The following is an 18,954-nucleotide window of genomic DNA, read 5'->3' as shown; positions in this document are numbered from 1 at the left end:
TCTCCCAAGCACCCAGATGTGGATTGGAGAGAGGCTGACATGCTCACTGATCCACGCGCACAGAAATGCGCACTTTCCCAAAGTGGTATTTCCACATTAGTAATGTTGAATCCCCTCCTACCACTGGCGAGGATTTGGCATCACTAACTCATTGATATCAAACACTATACTGCCAGTCTTGTGCATGTAGGAAATACAGCTTAATAGCCTTTCCACAGATCCCTCATGTCAATCCAATGCAACAAGCACGCCCTACGTACCAATCACACCTTCCAGTGCCGCTGACAACCAGTGCATGTAGCATACCCACACACATGCCCTACCTCTTACTGACACTGCACCTTGCCCCCCAGTGGCACGTTTGAAGAGCTACCTCAGTGGGTGGTACAACCAGTGCAGTAAGCCCATAGTGGAGCATTTGAGTTACATGCCCTAGGTATGTGTCTTACCCCTGGACAAGGGACTTACAGCTAACTCAAATTAGCCAATCACGTGTACACCAATCACCAGTATGTATATGACAAGCACTGCTCTTTGTAACTGAATAACAGTGTCAAAGCGCTCAAAGTCCTATGCCAGCAAAACAAGGTCCAAACAGGAGGTCGGAAGCCTCAAAAGTCAGGGGAGACCACGCCAAAAGATGCCAGTTCTAACAAGAACACATACACTCTCATGGTGCGCTGAAAGGAAAAGAAAAAAGTAGTTCACTGGTGGGAACCATGGAAGTATACAAGTTATTCATGCTAAAGGATGGTAAAAAAGTTATGATCCCGGGAGGAATAAAAACAAGAAGAGAAAGCATAGATATCAAATAAAAAGCGAGCAAATTAAATTGACAAGAAAGGAAACATGATAAGCAATGGGTTGACTCAAATCCCCCGCTAAGCACTGGTATTGTACACAATATGTCTTCAGCATCAGATATCTAAAAGCTGTCTGGAGGTGAGACCTAAAAAGTCACACTTGCACATGATCAAATGCCCTCCAATACTCCGAAAATTCCTACAAAAGGAATTGCCACAAAACACAGCACATCACCAGAGGGTAAGGCCAACTCAGAGGAAGGCACTTTAAAGGTTTTTAAGGCATTTTGCTCCAAAATTATTCAACATTTACTGCATTTAATATCCATTAGAGTGTTAATACACCTGCTGTAGAGATTTATGTTGAAGGGTATATTTCTGGTAAGACATTTCAGGTAGTAAATGCATCTGCTAGAGAGATCTAAATGTATTGTCTTCTCATAGGCTTGAACCGTTAAATAGCTCAACGAGTTGATGTGTCCTTTGTAGAAGATTACATTCAATACTCAGGCAACACATTTCTATTTTATGTCAGATAGCTGGGTTAGCCTGTTATTGCTTCTGCTGTAGAGATCCATATTTACTATACGTCATGGAGCATAATCAATGAGATGGACAGAATTATGCCTTCCAGGTTACACTGCATGTAAACTGGAAGGCATACATTTGAATTCTTGAAGATTTTAGCTCAATCTTTACATTTTTAAAGTTGATAAAGTGGGTTCAGGTGGATAGTAATACATAGTAAGTGTTGAAAACTTTCACTTTGCTATTTTTCCTACATGCATGAGAGCAGCACTGGTATTAGTGGGAGCGACCTCACTCGGCACTCTACAGCGCCCTGGAGGTTTTGGCTTGCTCTAACGCAGCTGTCTTAAGACAGCTGGGTTATAGAAGTTTAAAGTACATTGTGTAGCTGGCCGTCGCAAGACAGCTAGCCAAAAAGACGTGCAATTTAAACAGTGCAATACCAGCACTCCCTCCTCCCTGCTGTCACTTGGCAGGGGCCCACCCCCGTCCTACCGCTCAGCTAGGGACAGGGGATGACAATTGAAATGGTAATTAATTGCCAGTTTATTTTTCATCTTTGGGGCTTCATGGTAATTTTTAAGTGGGGTGACACTCCTCCGCGCAAACAGAGGAACCAACCCAGTCCTTTTGACTCCTAGCAGGACACTTAACCTAGACATGTAGATTTAGTGATTGTCTGCAATCTGTGCATTTTACTGATGGGATATGCCTCCCATGCATGTTCTAGCTTAACACAGTGGAGAAAACAAGATTAGGTTTAGGTTTAGGGGATTTGTAAAGCACGTGACTATCCTTGGGCATCTCAGCGCTGAGGTGATACAGAATGGGAGGCTGCTAGCACTAGGATTTAGGGGAAGAGCCATGTTTTGAATCTTTTTTTAAAGGATGCTTCGTTTTCGATTCGTCTGAGTTCTGGGTCCATACTGTTCCATAGTTTGGGTACCAGATGGGTGAAAGACCCTCCACCACATCTGGCTCTCTTAAATGTGATCAGGTTCATCAGGAAGTTGGAACTTGACCTGAGGTGTCGACTGGGAGAATAGTGTGAGACCAGCTTTTGGATCAGGGAAGGGCCTCTCCCATGCATGGCTCACTGAGCCAGGCTTAAAGACTTAAATGTGATCCTGGCTTGGACCGGAAGCTAGTGAAGCTCTTTAAGTGAGGGCCTAGCTGAATGGTGTCTGCGTATGTTCAATAGCAGTCGGGCAGCTGCATTCTGTAAGACTTGCAGTCTATTCGTGACATATTTGGGAGATCCCAGAAACAGAGAGTTGCGTAGTCCAGCCTTGAAACCACCAAGGCTTGGACTACAGTCTTCCTAGAATCCTCTGGGAGCAGGGACATTATTTTTCTGATCATGGGGAGTATTCCAAAGCAAGTGCTTGATCGTTGTTTGGCCTGGACCTCCATCGTCAAGTTCTGGTCCAGCCACATGCCTAAGTTTTTTATAGCTATTTATGGGGTATATGGCTTGGCGACATTGCAGAGGTATTTGGGAAAATCCAATGGGAGGAGCCTGGATCACAGTCTGGATATAGAATACAAGCCAGAACAGGAATCTGCTGACTCAGCACTGGCGTACACTGGCTGTCCATTCAAACACCTTTGGTGGTAGGGTACAACAGAGCTCTTAAGATCCCTAGGCCTATGGCTTAGAAGTTGATCATACACAGGTTTGTTTTTACATTCTGGGACTTGTACCACTAATTATGTCATTATAAAAGAAGAACTACAACTCTCAGAATGCAGAGCAAAATCCTGGACTAGATGAGCTACTACCTATTGACCTTCAAACTTGGGAAGTCTGGCACAAAGTGACCCAAGACTCAATGCTCAATAAAAGTGACAGAGTCTTCTCTTCCTTCTGGCTGTTCGATACTGCCTTTCCCTCTAAAGGTAGTGAAGGTGCACCATCCACCTGATCTGTCCTTCAATTCATTTGTGCCTTGGCTGAGTTAGAATTCCACCACAAAGTCTAATAACAAAAAGTACTTTTCTAACCCCTGGCTATTATTAGTGATATGAAATAAATCCTTTTAAACAATATCCAAATGCAAAAAATGAAAAGAATAAAAAACTGAGTTACCACTTCCCGGTACTGGTGGTGAAGGTTAAATGTCAAAATTTGCCATCTTTAGGTGGGAAGAACTGGCAAAATAGGGTAGGAGGAAAATGTTCTACACGTTTCATAATTAAAATACAAGAGAAGGGGAGTGGTTGTTATATTCCTGGGTTAGGCCCATGTAGCGAAGCAGCTTATTTCTTCCATTGTCCTCACAATAACATTACAGCTGTGAACTTTCGCACATATTTGCATATATGACAATGTTGTGTCAGTTTCTCTGAAACTACTTTGTTTACACATCCAGCTTCACACAACATTATCACGATGTCTCGAACATCATATACTAGGCCTTTTTACGCACTATGTAGAAATGTCGTCCTGTCTTCATCCACTGGGTGACAGAGCTATCTACATATCGATAACATTGCTAATCTAAACTTACATTGCAAGGCTGCCTTCTATTATAAATAATGAGAATCCCGATAGATTAGTAGAGGAGGAACTTCAACTGATATCAAGGGTCCCTGCATGCCGAGACTTCACCATACAGCGGTCTGACATCTCCGTGAAGGGGTGTCCAGTTCATGACCAAGACGGGCTCCTACATTCTCTCTCACTAGATAATGTGGGTGGATTGTCCGTAGAGGGGATTCTTGGCTTCACACCTACCCACAGTCTAGCTACACTCAGATTAGGATTCTGCATAATAAGAGTACGACAGATTACTTCCTTGAAATATTCCTGCATATATACACTCTTTTAGCACCAGGGTAGAGCTCCTATATCCACTATTTACGCTTTTGGTGCTTGCAATCACTTTCATCTGCTTCTGTCTACTGATCATCGCAGCACATGTATGCTATACAAGAATAACTTTAGTTCAATAAATATATTGAAAACGTCACACTGTGTATTCTGTATAGTTCTCTGAGCACAAGTAAGCACGAGTGACTGAGCAAAAGGTTCTGATCTGTTTCAACAATCCATGAGGAGTTAGAGCTGTCATGTTCCGTGGTTGCCAGAAATCATTTGCTCCCTGATAAGGTTAGGGGGGCTTACGGTGGCACTGTGAGCTAGCTGGTCTATAGGCCAACTTATTCTGCTGTTGTGTCTGGAATCAGTCGAGGCCCCAAGCTCCTAGTTTATTTTGACCAACAAAAGCACAGATCCTATGGATTAGTAGGCACTACATGACATGGTGCCGCCAACGTTGGTTGGGTTCTTATTTAACAGTTTGAGTAGTTCAGTCTTGCCTTTCTCAGTGAGCCTCACTTACCTCCAAACCGGAGACGTCTGTGGTGGGAAGGAAAATCTGCCTCAGCTGCGTAGGTATTTCCTATGTATTGGCTGCACGTTATTCAAGCTTGTAGGATAAAGTTCTCCCACATTGTGTGAACGCCATCTCCATAAATTCCTTTATTAAAATTCCTTTTTCTCTTTACACAATGACCGAATAAGCTGAAGACATCGAAGAACAAGAAGTTAGACTTAATATTACAGAAAATTGCAGACATGCAGTTACTATGAAATTAGTACATTACGGCCTCCGGGTAACGGGTGGAGATGTAACCTTCATGGTTGATGCGCACAAAGCATTCAGAACAGAGGTATTCTATTCCTGAGTTAAATTCCCATCTGCAGATGCATGTACACAATTGTTTCACACTTACATTGAAGATGAAACACCAGAGGAATACTTTCCAAACGTGGACATAGAAATTCCGTTAACTTACCAAGAGCACATACATTGGTTTAAAGGCACCCTCCTCCATACAGTAGAACATTTTAGTCTTGGTTCGCTCAGTAAAGAAGGAGCAAGCGATCCGGTCTTAGATTCTTATACACCGCATCCTAATCTTGCTAATTTAAATGTAGCAGAAATAAGAAAATGATACAAAGATCTAGTAAAACTTTACAGAAACCTCACACAGTACAATATTCAAACACTCACAGTTAACCCAGCGTGGACAGCTCAGGCTGCACAACCACAATTAGCCACTACAGGTATCTGCTCTCAAAAGTTGAATGCCATTATGGGAAAAGTTTCTACCAGTTGGGAGCAAATTCTGTTCTGGATAGCATGGAAAATTAATCAGCTTGAAGCAGTTTTTCCCCATATGGGCATGCAGGAGGAACACAGAATATTAACAATTTTCTTGCCGATGGAGATGGCTCCCGTGGTGAAGATTGTGCCACTTGGGGCACAGTCTTCGCTGCTGTTTATACCAGAACACATGGACCCCTTTAATATCAGTTCTACCTGAGGTACTGAAACAAGTACAGAATGAGTACAGGGCAGCACCTGCTTTAGACTTAGGGGCGAAACTGGTAGGAAACTTTGACAAAGTATCGACTATATTGTTAGGTGACATAAAACGGGAGGCAGTAGCATTGGCTATACACCACGGCCACAGCAGGAGCAAGAATTAACTAAAATTATTGATAAACCTATGCTACGCTGGGTAGAGATAATTTCGGAGCCAGGTCTGGGAAACCAACGGTTAAAGTTAATTCTGAAATAGGATAACTCTAAGCAAACACCTGATTCTTCCAAGAAGAAGTGGGAAAATAAACAAAAAAATTAACAAAATAAAACATGATCACGGTATGGGTCTCCTCAACAACAACTCACTGATAAAAAAATATAACCTGAGAAACCGTGATAATATTGAAAAGCATGACAAGTATCATGATACTAATACACAGTTCACTTGCTCCTTTCAGGATTCATTTGCTGCACGATCGGAGCGAGGTGGACGTTCAGAGCGCAGATCTGAAGAGCAAGTGAAGCCAAAAAGAGAAACACATTGCACTTCAGACTACATCCTTAAGGAGGACAAACAAAAGACTCCTATACCTAAATTCAAAAAGAAGTAGGTTGCCAGGATCAAAGTAAGACATGCACAGGCTGTTGAGGAATCTGCTTCTGAATGGGGAATGGGCAGTGACGATGCGGGACAGCACGGTAGAATTCACAATAGCTCACTGAAACCTGATGGATTTTCTGGCAGTAGTAGAGCTGAATGAGCATATCACAGTGGAAACACTTGATACAAGGGTAAGTGTCCCTCATCGTTTCTACGAAATTACACTCCAAATTGTGGGGGACATACCCAGGACAGTTAAGGGTCTCCTTTGGGAGAACCTGACTTATGGTGATGACACTCCTTTGGCTGAAAAGGATTGGCTACCTGAGCTCATAATGGAGGACCCAATGGGAGAAACAGTAATTTTACCGGCTTTCTCCGAACTCATTCGAGAATCAATTAAACATTCATACGCACAGGAGTGGGCGCTAGCTCCTGCACTTTACCAAAACCATGTTGGGTCGGATGAGGAGTCTCCTCATCACGAGATCCAATAAAAATCTGTCCCGCAACCCCAGATATAATACCCAATGAAAAAAAAGTAGCTAAAAAACAAGTTAGGGAAATCGTAGAACAACTTGAGTACCATGGTGTATTAGAAAATTGCCCCTCGCCCATGAATAATCCCTTGTTTCGCGTAATAATACATGGCAGTTTATACCGTGTAATCTTAGACTACCGACATTTGAACACTTCCACACGCACATTTACAGTACAAAGTGCACATAGTGCTGCACTAATGAATAGCATTGTGCGGAAGAAATACAAAACAACACTAGATATCACAAATGGATTCTTTTGCCAAAATATAGCACCTGGGAGCAGATATTTGACAGCATTCTTGGTGCTAGGGTCTCAAGGACAATTTTGTCATTTACCACAGGGGTATAAGAATAGCCCAGGCTGCTTTCAGCAAGGGTGACAGAGTTTCTTCAAAATTTTGATGAGGAGACATTGTCCTACGTAGATGATATTTATCTGATCGACGATGAATTATTGTAATACTTGGCTAGAGTAAACCAAATAATCCTAGGGTGTGCTTATCTGGGTTACAAATTCAATTTAAAAAAATAAAAAATTGCCCACCTTAGTGTCCTATTTCTGGAATACAAGTTGTCAAGTGACAGCATAAGCCTGGCAGCAACTGTTTTTGAAAAATGTGCACAGCTCCAACCTCCAATAACTACAATTCATTTCAAGATTTAAAAATTTTGGCGGAACACACATTTTGAATTACGCAAAATGATAAAGCCATTCTATGACTTAATCAGACCTGATTTTTAAATCAATCATTGGACAAAGGAACATACAAATATTTTATGTTCCGTACAAGCTGCCATGATAGCTTCCAAACATTTAGACGTGTGTATATTCGACCTACCTGGTAACCCGCATAGTCACTGGACCAACCAGGTATACCTATATTAGTTTCAAAGAGTGTGATACTGTACCCACTGCATACACTTCACATTTGCTCAAAAACGCTGAAATGCTTTTTGCACCCACTGAGAAATTTCTCATTTGAGTACAGACTGCTGAGAGAGAGCACTGGCTCAGGATAAACAATTAATCGTACTTACCCCAGTCTACGACTTAAGAGGCCATTACCAAAGCAAAAGTTCCAAACGCTAAAGCCTTGCGTCCACGATGAATCCAATGGGCTACCTCTCTCACTGCAACAGATGTAGACTACAGATTTGATGCTACACTACAAACAAAAGCATTTCTGCAGTACGAACAAGAATATCCTCTGCCAAATTAAATAATGCCTCTAGATCGATATGAATATATCATTTATACCAATGGATCTGCTCAACCTGCCATAGAGACACGTCAACAATATTTAGCGGCACGTGCGGTAAACAACCTTTACAATAAAACTTTTACAACGCACTACCATTACAACAAAACTTTTACAATGAACGCAATGTAACCACGCGATGCCATTACAACGCAAGTCTTTACATCGACTTGTGCTAGATGGCGTGCTAACATTACAAATAGTGTAGTTTACTATCCCAACACCTTCCCTACTGTTAAGTGGACTGGAGTTGGAATAGTAAATTACGCTTTTCTAATGTTAGCACGCCATCTAGCGCAAGTCGATGTAAAGACTTGCGTTGTAATGGCATTGCATGGTTATATCGCATTCGTTGTAAAAACCGCGATGTAACTGCACGCATTGTAAAGACACGCGTTGTTACATCATACATCCGGCACGTGCAATCGTTAAAGGGTGCATGCATGATGGAAAGTTCCGTCTGAAAAAAAACACACAAAATACCTTGGGGACTGTACTGGGCAGCTGGCAGAACTAAAAGCCCTGATAATGGCACGACAAAGTACAGATCCAGAATTCTGCACACTCATAGTGTGCGGTTCATACTATTGTGTCTGGTCCTATGATGAATATCTTTACTATTGGGGCCAAAATAGATTTTGAGATTCAAAGGGTTGCACAATCAGGCACAAGATGATTTGTGAAGAATAGGCAAAGCTGAGAGAAACAAATGCCAAGGGCTCATGTTATCCATACATTGAGTCATCAGAGTGCTGGCATTCAAGTTGAAGGGAATTCCATGGCCAATGAGGCCGCAAAGGCAACAGTCCACACTACTGCCTTTGCTACAATCACTCGTTGAAGTACGAGATTAGATAGAGAGATCCTGGCGGCTGTCAATGTGGCCCGCAACAACATCCACTTGCTGAATGGCTTTCCACTCAAGTACTCTGTTAGATTTGGGGGTCTCTAGTTGGCAGAGGTAGGTACCCTTGACAAATAGGGACCCTTGCGTCTAGTCAGGGTAAGGGGGTACACTCCTAAAATAATCCCTGCTCACCCCCTTGGTAGCTTGGCATGAGCAGACAGCCTTATCTCAGAGGCAGTGTGTAAAGCATTTGTGAACACATACAGTAACTCAGTGACAACACTACAGATGAACACCCCACAAGTTATATATTAAAAATAAGTATTCTTTATATAGATTTAACACAAGACCATAAACGACAAAAACCCACAATACTGTACTTAAAATGGTAGAATTAGCTTAGTTCTCTTTAGATGTAAAAATGCAGCACTTTGAGTTCAATGTACCTTAAGATGCGTAACGCTATACAAAGAAAGTGTTGCAGGGAAGATGATGCGTCGGTTCCTTACACGCAAGAACGGTGATGCGTCGGGTCCCAACTGCTGCGTAGGGGATGCGTCGGTTCTTTTCTGCGAGGGGAGGTGATGCGTCGGTTTCTTACTGCGCTTCCGTGGCGATGCGGCACGCAATGCAGTGATGCAATGAAGATCCGGTGCAATGAAACAAAGATGGCGTCTTTTCTTGATGCGACACGATGCGGACCACGACAGGCCCTGCGACATGCTCGGTGATACGTCAGCATCTGATGCAACGTCGATCCTCTTTACCGGCGATGTGAGGTGCTTCGGCAACGATGCGAGGCGCGACAGGCCCTGCGACACGCTTCCCGGTGATGCGGCAGCATCTGATGGGATGTCGATCCTCTTCTCCGGCGATGCGAGGTGCTTCGGCAATGATGCGAGCCGTGACAGGCCCTGCGACACTCTTCCCGGTGATGCAGCGGCATCTGATGTGACGTCGATCCTCATCTCCGGCGATGCGAGGCGCTTTGGGGACCCTGCGATGACTCAACGGTTCTTCTGGGCCGCGACAGGCCCGGCTACAAGCTTCCCGCTGATGCGGCGGCATCTGCTGCAACGCCGATTCTCTTCTCCGGCGATGCGAGGCGCTTTCTCGTTGTGAAGCGACAGCGGCAGTTCGGCGACACGCTTCTTGCTCGTGAGACGCGCTTCCAGCTGCTTGCAACATGCAGTCCCTCAGAAAGCCTCGCAAAGTAGCAGGCACTTCCAAAAGAACTCTTGTGGAGCTGGTGGGTGAAGTCTGTTGTCCCTGAGACTTCAGCAGGATGCAAGCTCTCTCTCAAGCCCTTGGAGGTCCTTTACAAGTTGATGAAAGTACACAAAAAGTTCCACTCTCCTTTCTTTGGCAGTTTCGGCAACCACTGCAGACCAATACCCCAACCAGCACTTGAGCTTAGGGATAGTCACTCCTCAGTCTCTCTGGTTCCTCCCATCCATCTACATGCAGATCTTTCTATTCAGCGATGTGCTGACTCACCCTGTCTCCTGGAATCCCCCAGCCCCTGTCACTCAAACGCCAGACAAGGAATACACAACCTAGCAGAGGCAGGCTTGGATGGCTAGACAAGAAAAAAACTACTTTCTAAAAGTGTTATTTTCAAACACAGAATGTTAAAACCAACTTCACTAAAAGATGCATTTATCATTCTGAGTTCAGGCATACTAAACTCAAATTTCTGCCTAGTTCCCTGAGTCAGTTAGGATCATAAGATGTAATAATCAAACTGCCCATTCTGGCCTATGGGGAACAGGTAGCCTTGCAATATTGAAAAACGAAAATGGCTGTAATTCACTATTATGACATGCCACACACACCGGGGCATGTCCTATATTATACTTTCAATGCATCCTGCCCTTGGGCCTACCATAGGGGTGTCTGATACGAAGAAAAGGGAAGGTTTAGGGACTGGCAAGTGGGTGAACTTGCCTAGTCAGCATGGTAGTACCAGAATACACACAGGCTCTGCAATGGCAGACCTGAGACACACTTTTACAGGCTTCTTCTGTGGGTGGCACAACCAGTGCTGCAAGCCCACCAGCAGCATTTCGTATACATGCCCTGGGCACTCCTGGTGCACTGTACTAGGGTCTGACAGGTAAATCAAACTAGCCAACCATGGAATCACTAATCCATACATCAATTTATAATAGGGATAGCATATGCACTTTAGCACTGATCAGCAGTGGTAAAGTGCCCAGAGTCATAAAACCAACAAAAACAGATCAGACAAAATACAGGAGGACGGCAAAAAGTTCAGGGATGACCCTGCAAAAAGGGCCAAGTCCAACATACTCCTACAAGTTAGATGAACAAAACAGACAGTATGCTCAGATTCCAGGAGTTGGGGATAGAGTAGTACCAAACACTGATTGCACATTGGGATTGACACTAGCTGCACATGATGGTCTGGGGTCAGCTCACACAGGGATTACAGCTACATTTACTTAAGCATCGCTATTGGTGGCCAGGACTTACCAAATTTTTCCTTAAATGTGACATCTGCCAGCAGATGAATAGATCCACTGTAGCACGTCCAGCACCAACACCTCTATTGATCTCAGATAAGCCTTTAGCTTGTGTTTTTTTTGGACCACTGCATCCCTTTACACTCAGGTAGGGCTTTTGGGTACTGTGGGTTTGGCCACAGCGCTCGGTTGACGTTCAAACTGTTATAAAGGATTTGCGAGTGTTCATCAAGACTACCAAATAGGCACACTACCTTCTGACCAAGGACCGGTGTTTAGCTCTAAGACTAACAAAGAAGCCATACGAAGTTTGGGTGTGATCTTGCTGTACTCCCCCTCTACCATTCCGAGGGAAATTCAGTAGTTGAGAGGAAAAATTGTGACTTAAATCAGTCCTTAACAGCAAGAGTATTAGGCCCCAGTGGCAGTTGGGTCAACCAACTGTATGGGGTCCAGAAAGCACATATTAACATGCCAAGAAAATTCCTGGGGGGTCGTATTCCATACAAAGTCCTTTTTGGGGTTGGTACTAGACCTCGATAGTGTCAGTGCAGTGGTGGCAGAAACACCATTTGACATCAATGAGCATTTGGCTGTTTTACAGGATTCAATGAATTCTGGGATTTACAAAGCATCGTCCAAGTAAAACGCACCACCACTGGGGAAGTGAAGGTAGTTCTGGCAAGACCTGCCTGGGTAATGAAGATTGGGGACATGGTCAGAGAGAAAATAGTGGACAGGAAAGAATTTGGGGTATCCTATAGAGACCCTGTCCTGGCTGTCGAAGGCAATATAACCATACTTCTTCTGCCCCTTGCCCATTGCAGAGACAAGAGATTTGTATGGCCAATTCTCAACAGAAGTCCATGCTGGGCAGCTGCTGCACTCCTCTCGCTACTTTACAAGAAGTTCATATGGAAGCTTTAATAACAACAGAAGATTCCACCCTCCAACGAGAAGCTATAAACAACAATGAAATGATATTTCTCCCTGTTGAAACAACTACAACTGTACAATCAACAAGTACAGAAATCTCAATCCGTAAAATTGCTGACGTCTATGTGAATATGTCACAGATCGAGTCTTGTCCTGGTTCTACAAAAACCCATTGAACTGCCAAGAATAGACGGATGGCATCTGGCTACTTCGTGCATTATGACAAGTTCTCATCGGTTTCAAGTGAACCTAAACTGCCAACACCACCACTCCCTTTCAAGCTATGAGTGTATGCTCTCTATCTTTGGCTGAAAAATACATACTTTGTTGTTCCATACATACATCTCTGGATTACAATTGGATTACTTGTCTTGGTTCTCTGGATTGGTTTGGTAACTGTCTTTTTCCTACCTCTGAATGGACACTATCTCGCAAAATGATCCACAGTACATCTTGTGAACTTGATTCTTAAACCACATGCATCATCACACCATAAACAAAGAGACCTGTCCCTGGTGAATATTACAGCAGTTCCAGTTCCTGAAGGAATAGTGTGGGACAGGGTATCATAAGATATGTATGGTACTACTGAACTTTTGCGAATTCCTTATTTGTTTAAAATTTCTTTGAATTATATCATCACCTCTAGTACTTGCTCTGATATTTAGGACATTGGAACTGCGCATAATTTGCTTGCAGATCTAGAGCAAACAGCTTTATTTTCTAATGATGAATTGTATGATGGTAAATTCATTATGGAGTAATGTTCTGTTATCAGCATTATGGTCACTGTTTTTACACAAAGCTGGTATACCATACGCTGTTCATAATTACACAGAATGGGAACACTACCCAACAACTCCAAAAGGTAGTTTAAAGACATTTGCACAAACGCTTGCTGATTTTTCAGGTTTTCACAAATCAGACCCAGCCTTGTATTATTATAGGCTTGTACCTACACCAGCAAAGAAAAGTATGCTAACAAACACCAAGCTGATATACTCTGCTTCGTTCATTTCACAACTGTCTATACAGGGGTTCGACTTTTGGAAAGACACCATAGACACAAAATCTGTCTGGGGACAAATGAGTGCCAGGTTCAGGGAACTGAGGCCTTATTTAGTGCATGCCTCAAACCACATCAAATGATTTTCCAGAACAAAACGGTGCAGCAAATGTCTTGTCTTGGTATAGCCAAAATAAAGGATTTGAACACATTGCGTATTCCTGAATTCTCACGCTTCAAGTATTGGCAGTACTCAACACACTTCAGTGAGGATACACTAACACCATGATACGTAATGGTTCTTTCAATTCATTAGACCCCAATTTGAAGGGAAGGGAAGGTTGGTTTGGCAGACAGACATAAATAGGTGTCAATCTAGATTACTGTGTAATAAAGAAGGGTTTAAGATCAATAGGCATGATCAGCGATATGTACAAACAGAACACTGGGAGTTGGTGATATCATATAGTGTTGGGAAGTCGTGCCTAGATTGGCTAAAAACCTCAACACTTTCTCAGGTGAAGCAACACTTGTCCCTTCTTTCTGATGACGTGGAACGGGAAGCTGCTGAGAGATTGCAGGAGATCAACAGGGTTAATTTAGAAAAGGTTTTGGCTGTGGTTGACAACGGTATGACCTCATTATCATCCAGAATTTATTTACTGGGCAACATAGTGTCTTCTGCCAGTGACAGAATACAGCAAGACATGTCTATGACTTGCCTTAATAACGCATGTGAGTGGTTTAGACAAAGTTGGTCTTGACCAATTTACAGGCAGGTCACTCTCCATGCCGCACAGCACCACCTGTGTGTCCGTGCCCCGTGAGCCAGCTGCCGCTGCTGACTAGTGTTCGAGGACCTCCTCCACCTGAAGGCTACCACCTGCGCCTCAGGTTGCTTAGTGTAATTGTATTGCATTTTGTTGTATTTATTTATTTTGTTTTTGTTTTCATTCCTCCTTTTCCCTCTTGTGCTATCTCTGTGCCCTGTGCCCTTTTTTTCCTTCTCGCAGTTCCTCCCATGGATTTCCTGCTGCTGCTTCCCCTGCGGCCCCGCCCCCCACTCGCTACACTTTGCTTTAGTGTAATTGTATTGCATTTTGCTGTATTTCTTTATTTGTTTTCGTTTTCCCCTCTTGTGCTATTTCTGTGCCCTGTGCCCTTTTTTGCCTTCTGTATCCTTCGCCGTTCCTTCCCCCGTTTTTCCCGCTGCTGCGTCCCCTGCGGCCCCGCCCTCACGCTTGCCCATTCGTCCGTTCGTCCGTTCTCACCTCCCAGCTGCTCCTCCCTCCCACTTCCCTTTCTTATGGCAGCCGCAGCGCGGCCGCGCTGCTGGCTCACCAAAGGCGTGCCTAGACAAGCCCATCTGCGCCCGTCCGTGCCTGGACGGCGCCCAGCACCAGAACCCTATGATGCCAGCACTCTCCACGCACTCAACACCGGATGACCACGCACCTGCTTCCTGGCCGCCCCGAAGCGAACCCAGGGACCATTCTCCTGCCAGAGCTGCAGCTTCACCAGCCTCCAAGCCACCAAACCAACACCCGCTCCGCCAGGAAACACTCCATCGAACTCTGAGACCTACTTGACTCCACCTCCCCAGATGTCGCCTTCCTGATGGAGACCTGTTGAACCCCTCCTCGGCCCCCGACATCGCCATAGCCATCCCTGACGGCTACAAGATCACCCACAGAGACCGCACCAACGGAACAGGAGGAGAAATAGCCATCGTCCACAGGAACACCTTCAGAATCTCGACCAACACTGACAACACGCTCAGCACCGCTGAACACCTGCACTCCCAGATCCACACAGATCCCAACACCACCCTCGGAGGAACCCTCATCAACAGACCCCCCCGGACCACGGCCACCGTTCAGCAACAAAATCGCCGACTTCGTCAGTACACACGCCCTCGCCTCCACAGACTACATCCTCCTCGGGGACCTGAACTTCCACCTCGAGAACAACAACGACACCAACTCCACAACCCTGATTGACAACCTCACCAACCTCGGTCTCAGACAGCTCGTCACAACACCCACCCACTCTGCCGGCCCCTTGCTTGACCCCATCTTCTCCACGAGCTCTCACGTCTCCTTCAGCCACACCACCGAAGACCATTAGACCGACCATCGCTACATCTACTTCACCTTCCGGAAACCCACCTCGCACCACTGCACCCAACAGATCCCTCGCCAATGCTGGAGAAAAATCACCGAAGACCAGCTAAACACCGCCCTTGCCCGAAGCCCACCAGTCAACCCCACCGACCCCGACACCGCCGTCCACAACCTTAGACAGTGGATCGACGACTGCGCAAACACCCTCGCCCCGCTCAAGAAACCCTCCAACAGACACACCAACAAGAAAGCCAGTTGGTTCAACAGGGACCTCAAGGTTTCCAAGCAAACCTGCCGACAACTAGAGAAGAAATGGCACCGCGAACAGACACCGGGCAGCTTCGCAGCCCACAAGAGCGCCATCCGCAGACACCATCACCTCATCATATCCGCCAAAAGGGCCTCCTTCAAAGACCGCCTTGAAAACAACAAACACAACATCAAAGAGCTCTTCAACATCATGAAGGAGCTCTCCAACCCAGCTCCAACACCAACAACATCCCACCTTTGTAAGACCTGTGCTACGCCCTCGCCACCTTCTTCCATCACAAGATCGCAGACATCCACGACAGCTTCAACACCCTGACCGCCCGACAATCACCGAGACCTCCGACCTCACGACCTCCATTCTCACCGACCCCCTGCTCACCTGGACCAACATAAACAACGACGGCACCATCAAAATCATGAACACCATCCACTCCGGCTCTCCAACAGACCCATGCCCACACAACATCTTCAACAAAGCCAGCTCCACCATCGCACCCCATCTCCGCAAGGCCATCAACATCTCCTTCAAGACCACGACATTACCGGAAAGCTGGAGGCACGCCAAAATCAACGCCTTACTCAAAAAACCCAAGGCGAACCCCAAAGACCTCAAGAACTTCCGACCCATCTCCCTGCGCCCATTTCCAGCGAAGGTCATCGAGAAGACCCGCTACCTCGAGGAGAACAGCATCCTGGATCCATCCCAGTCTGGGTTCCACAGCAACCACAGCACCGAAACTGCCCTCATCGCTGCCACAGATGACATCAGGATCCTACTAGACAACGGCGAAACCGTGGCCCTCATCCTCCTGGACCTGTCAGCTGCCTTCGACACTGTCTGCCACCGCACCCTATGCACACGCCTCCACAATGCTGGAATCCGAGACAAGGCTCTGGACTGGACCACCTCCTTCCTCTCCAGCAGAACCCATTGCGTCCGCCTCCCCCCTTTTCATTCTAAAGCCACCGAGATCATCTGCGGCGTACCCCAAGGCTCTTCCCTCAGCCCGACATTGTTCAACATCTACATGGCACCTCTCGCTCACGTCACCCGACTGCACAACCTCAACATCATCTCCTACGCCGACGACACCCAGCAGATCCTGTTCCTCACCAAGGACCCCTTCACCACCAAAACCAACCTTCACGAAGGAATGAGAGCCATCACAGAGTGGATGAAGATCAGCCGCCTGAAGCTGAACTCAGACAAGACGGAAGTCCTCATCCTCGGCTCCACCCCCTCGGCATGTGACGACTCCCGGTGGTCAACCTCACTAGGAGCAGCACCAACACCCACCGACCACACACGCAACCTAGGTTTCATCCTCGACTCAACACTCTCCATGACCAAGCAGGTCAACGCCATCTCACAAGATCTATAGGTGGATCCCCACCGAAACAAGACGAACAGTCACCCAGGCCCTTGTCAGCAGCAGGCTAGACTATGGCAACGCCCTCTATGCAGGAGCCTCGGCAAAACTCCTGAAATGACTACAACGCATACAGAACGCCTCTGCACGCTTGATCCTTAACATCCCTCGCTGCAGCCACATCACACCCCACCTAAAAGACTTGCACTGGCTTCCCGTCAACAAGAGGATCACTTTCAAGCTCCTCACCCACACACACAAAGCACTCCACAACACCGGACCGACATACCTCAACAGCAGACTCACCTTCTACACCCTGAACAGCCAGCTCCGCTCTGCCGACCTTGCCCTCGCCACCGTACCCTGCATCCGAAGAGCGAACACCGGCGGCAGATCGTTCTCCCACCTCGCTGCCAAGACCTGGAACTCCCTCCCCATCCTCCTATGGCAGACCCAGGACCTTCTCACCTTCAGGAGGCTACTCAAGACCTGGCTTTTCGAGCAGTAGCAGCACACCTCCCCTCAGAGTGGAGAGAGGAGTGTCGGAAAGTGAACAGGACAGGTAAGAGGGGTTTGTAGTAGTTTTTAGAGGGTGGGGGCTCGGGGTAGTTTTTAGGGGGTGGGATGTTTGGGGTACTTTTTAGTGGAGGGATTTCAGGGAAGTTTTCATGGGGTGGGAGTGGGTTCAGGGTAGTTTTTAGGGGGTGGGTAGGTAGGTCCGGGGTAGTTTTAGGGAGTGGGGTGTTCTGGGTAGTTTTCGGGGGTGGGGGTTTGGGGTAGTTTATAGGGGTGGGGGGGTTTGGGGTAGATTTTAGTGAGTGGGGAGGTTCTGGGTAGTTTATAGGGGTGGGGGTTCGGAGAAGTTTTTAGGGGGTGGGCGGTTTTGGGATAGTTTTTTGGGGGTGGGGGTCTGGGGTAGTTTTTAGTGGGTGGGGGTGTTCGGGGTAATTTATAGGGGGTGAGGGAGGTTAGCATAGTTTTTAGGGGTGGGGGAGTTAAGGATAGTTGTTAGGGGGTGGGAGGGGTTCAGAGTAATTTTAGGGCGTGAGGGTTCAGGGTAGTTTTTAGGGGGAGGGGGGTCATGGTAGCTTTTAGGGGTTTGGGGTTCAGGGTACTTTTTAGGGGGTGGGGTTCAATTAACTTTCACTGTGGCTGTGACACCTTTCACAGACTGGATAATCCATGGGTACATCACACTACCGGTCACGACTTTCCAATTCCAATATTGTCTCCTATAGTAACAGGAAGGCAGATATGAAGCACTAGAAGAAGGATATGTGCATGAAAACTGGGAGGTACCGTTCAGGTGTAGATGCAGTTATAGGGACACGGACGTTTTCCTAAGTGGTTCCAAATGTGAGGATGATTTAAGCAGGTCCTAAGGGGATAATTAGGATGGCGGAAGGACCGTAACTGCCAGCCATGCGGTGGTGGTCCTTCCATCCTCCGACCGTGATTTTCCCAAACCAAATTAGAATGGCGGGGGAATCCTACCGCGACCGTGGCAGTTGCAAAGACCATCCACTACTGAACCGCCACAGGCAATCGTTACGAATGCCTGGTGGAGCGGTCTTCATCAGTAAAACGGCGGCGGTGCCTAGCAGGCACCATCCGCCAAATTACTTTGTTGGCTGTAGCCAGCCATGCTGGCAGGGACTGCGTTTGCGGGCCCATTGTGGCCCCCCCTTGTGTTGGGGGTGTCGAGGGTGCACTTGGGGTGTACCCATGGTACACCTCCTACATTTCACAGCACTACGTGGCAGGCACCGTGTGGTGCCTGCCACAAAGTGCTGTGAAATGCGCAACATGGCATATTGACATTGTGGCGGGTGCTGCTCTCAGCAGCACC

This window comes from Triturus cristatus, chromosome 7 (assembly GCF_964204655.1).
Source record: "Triturus cristatus chromosome 7, aTriCri1.1, whole genome shotgun sequence".
Classification (NCBI taxonomy): Eukaryota; Metazoa; Chordata; class Amphibia; order Caudata; family Salamandridae; genus Triturus; species Triturus cristatus.
This window is presented reverse-complemented; position numbering follows the sequence as displayed.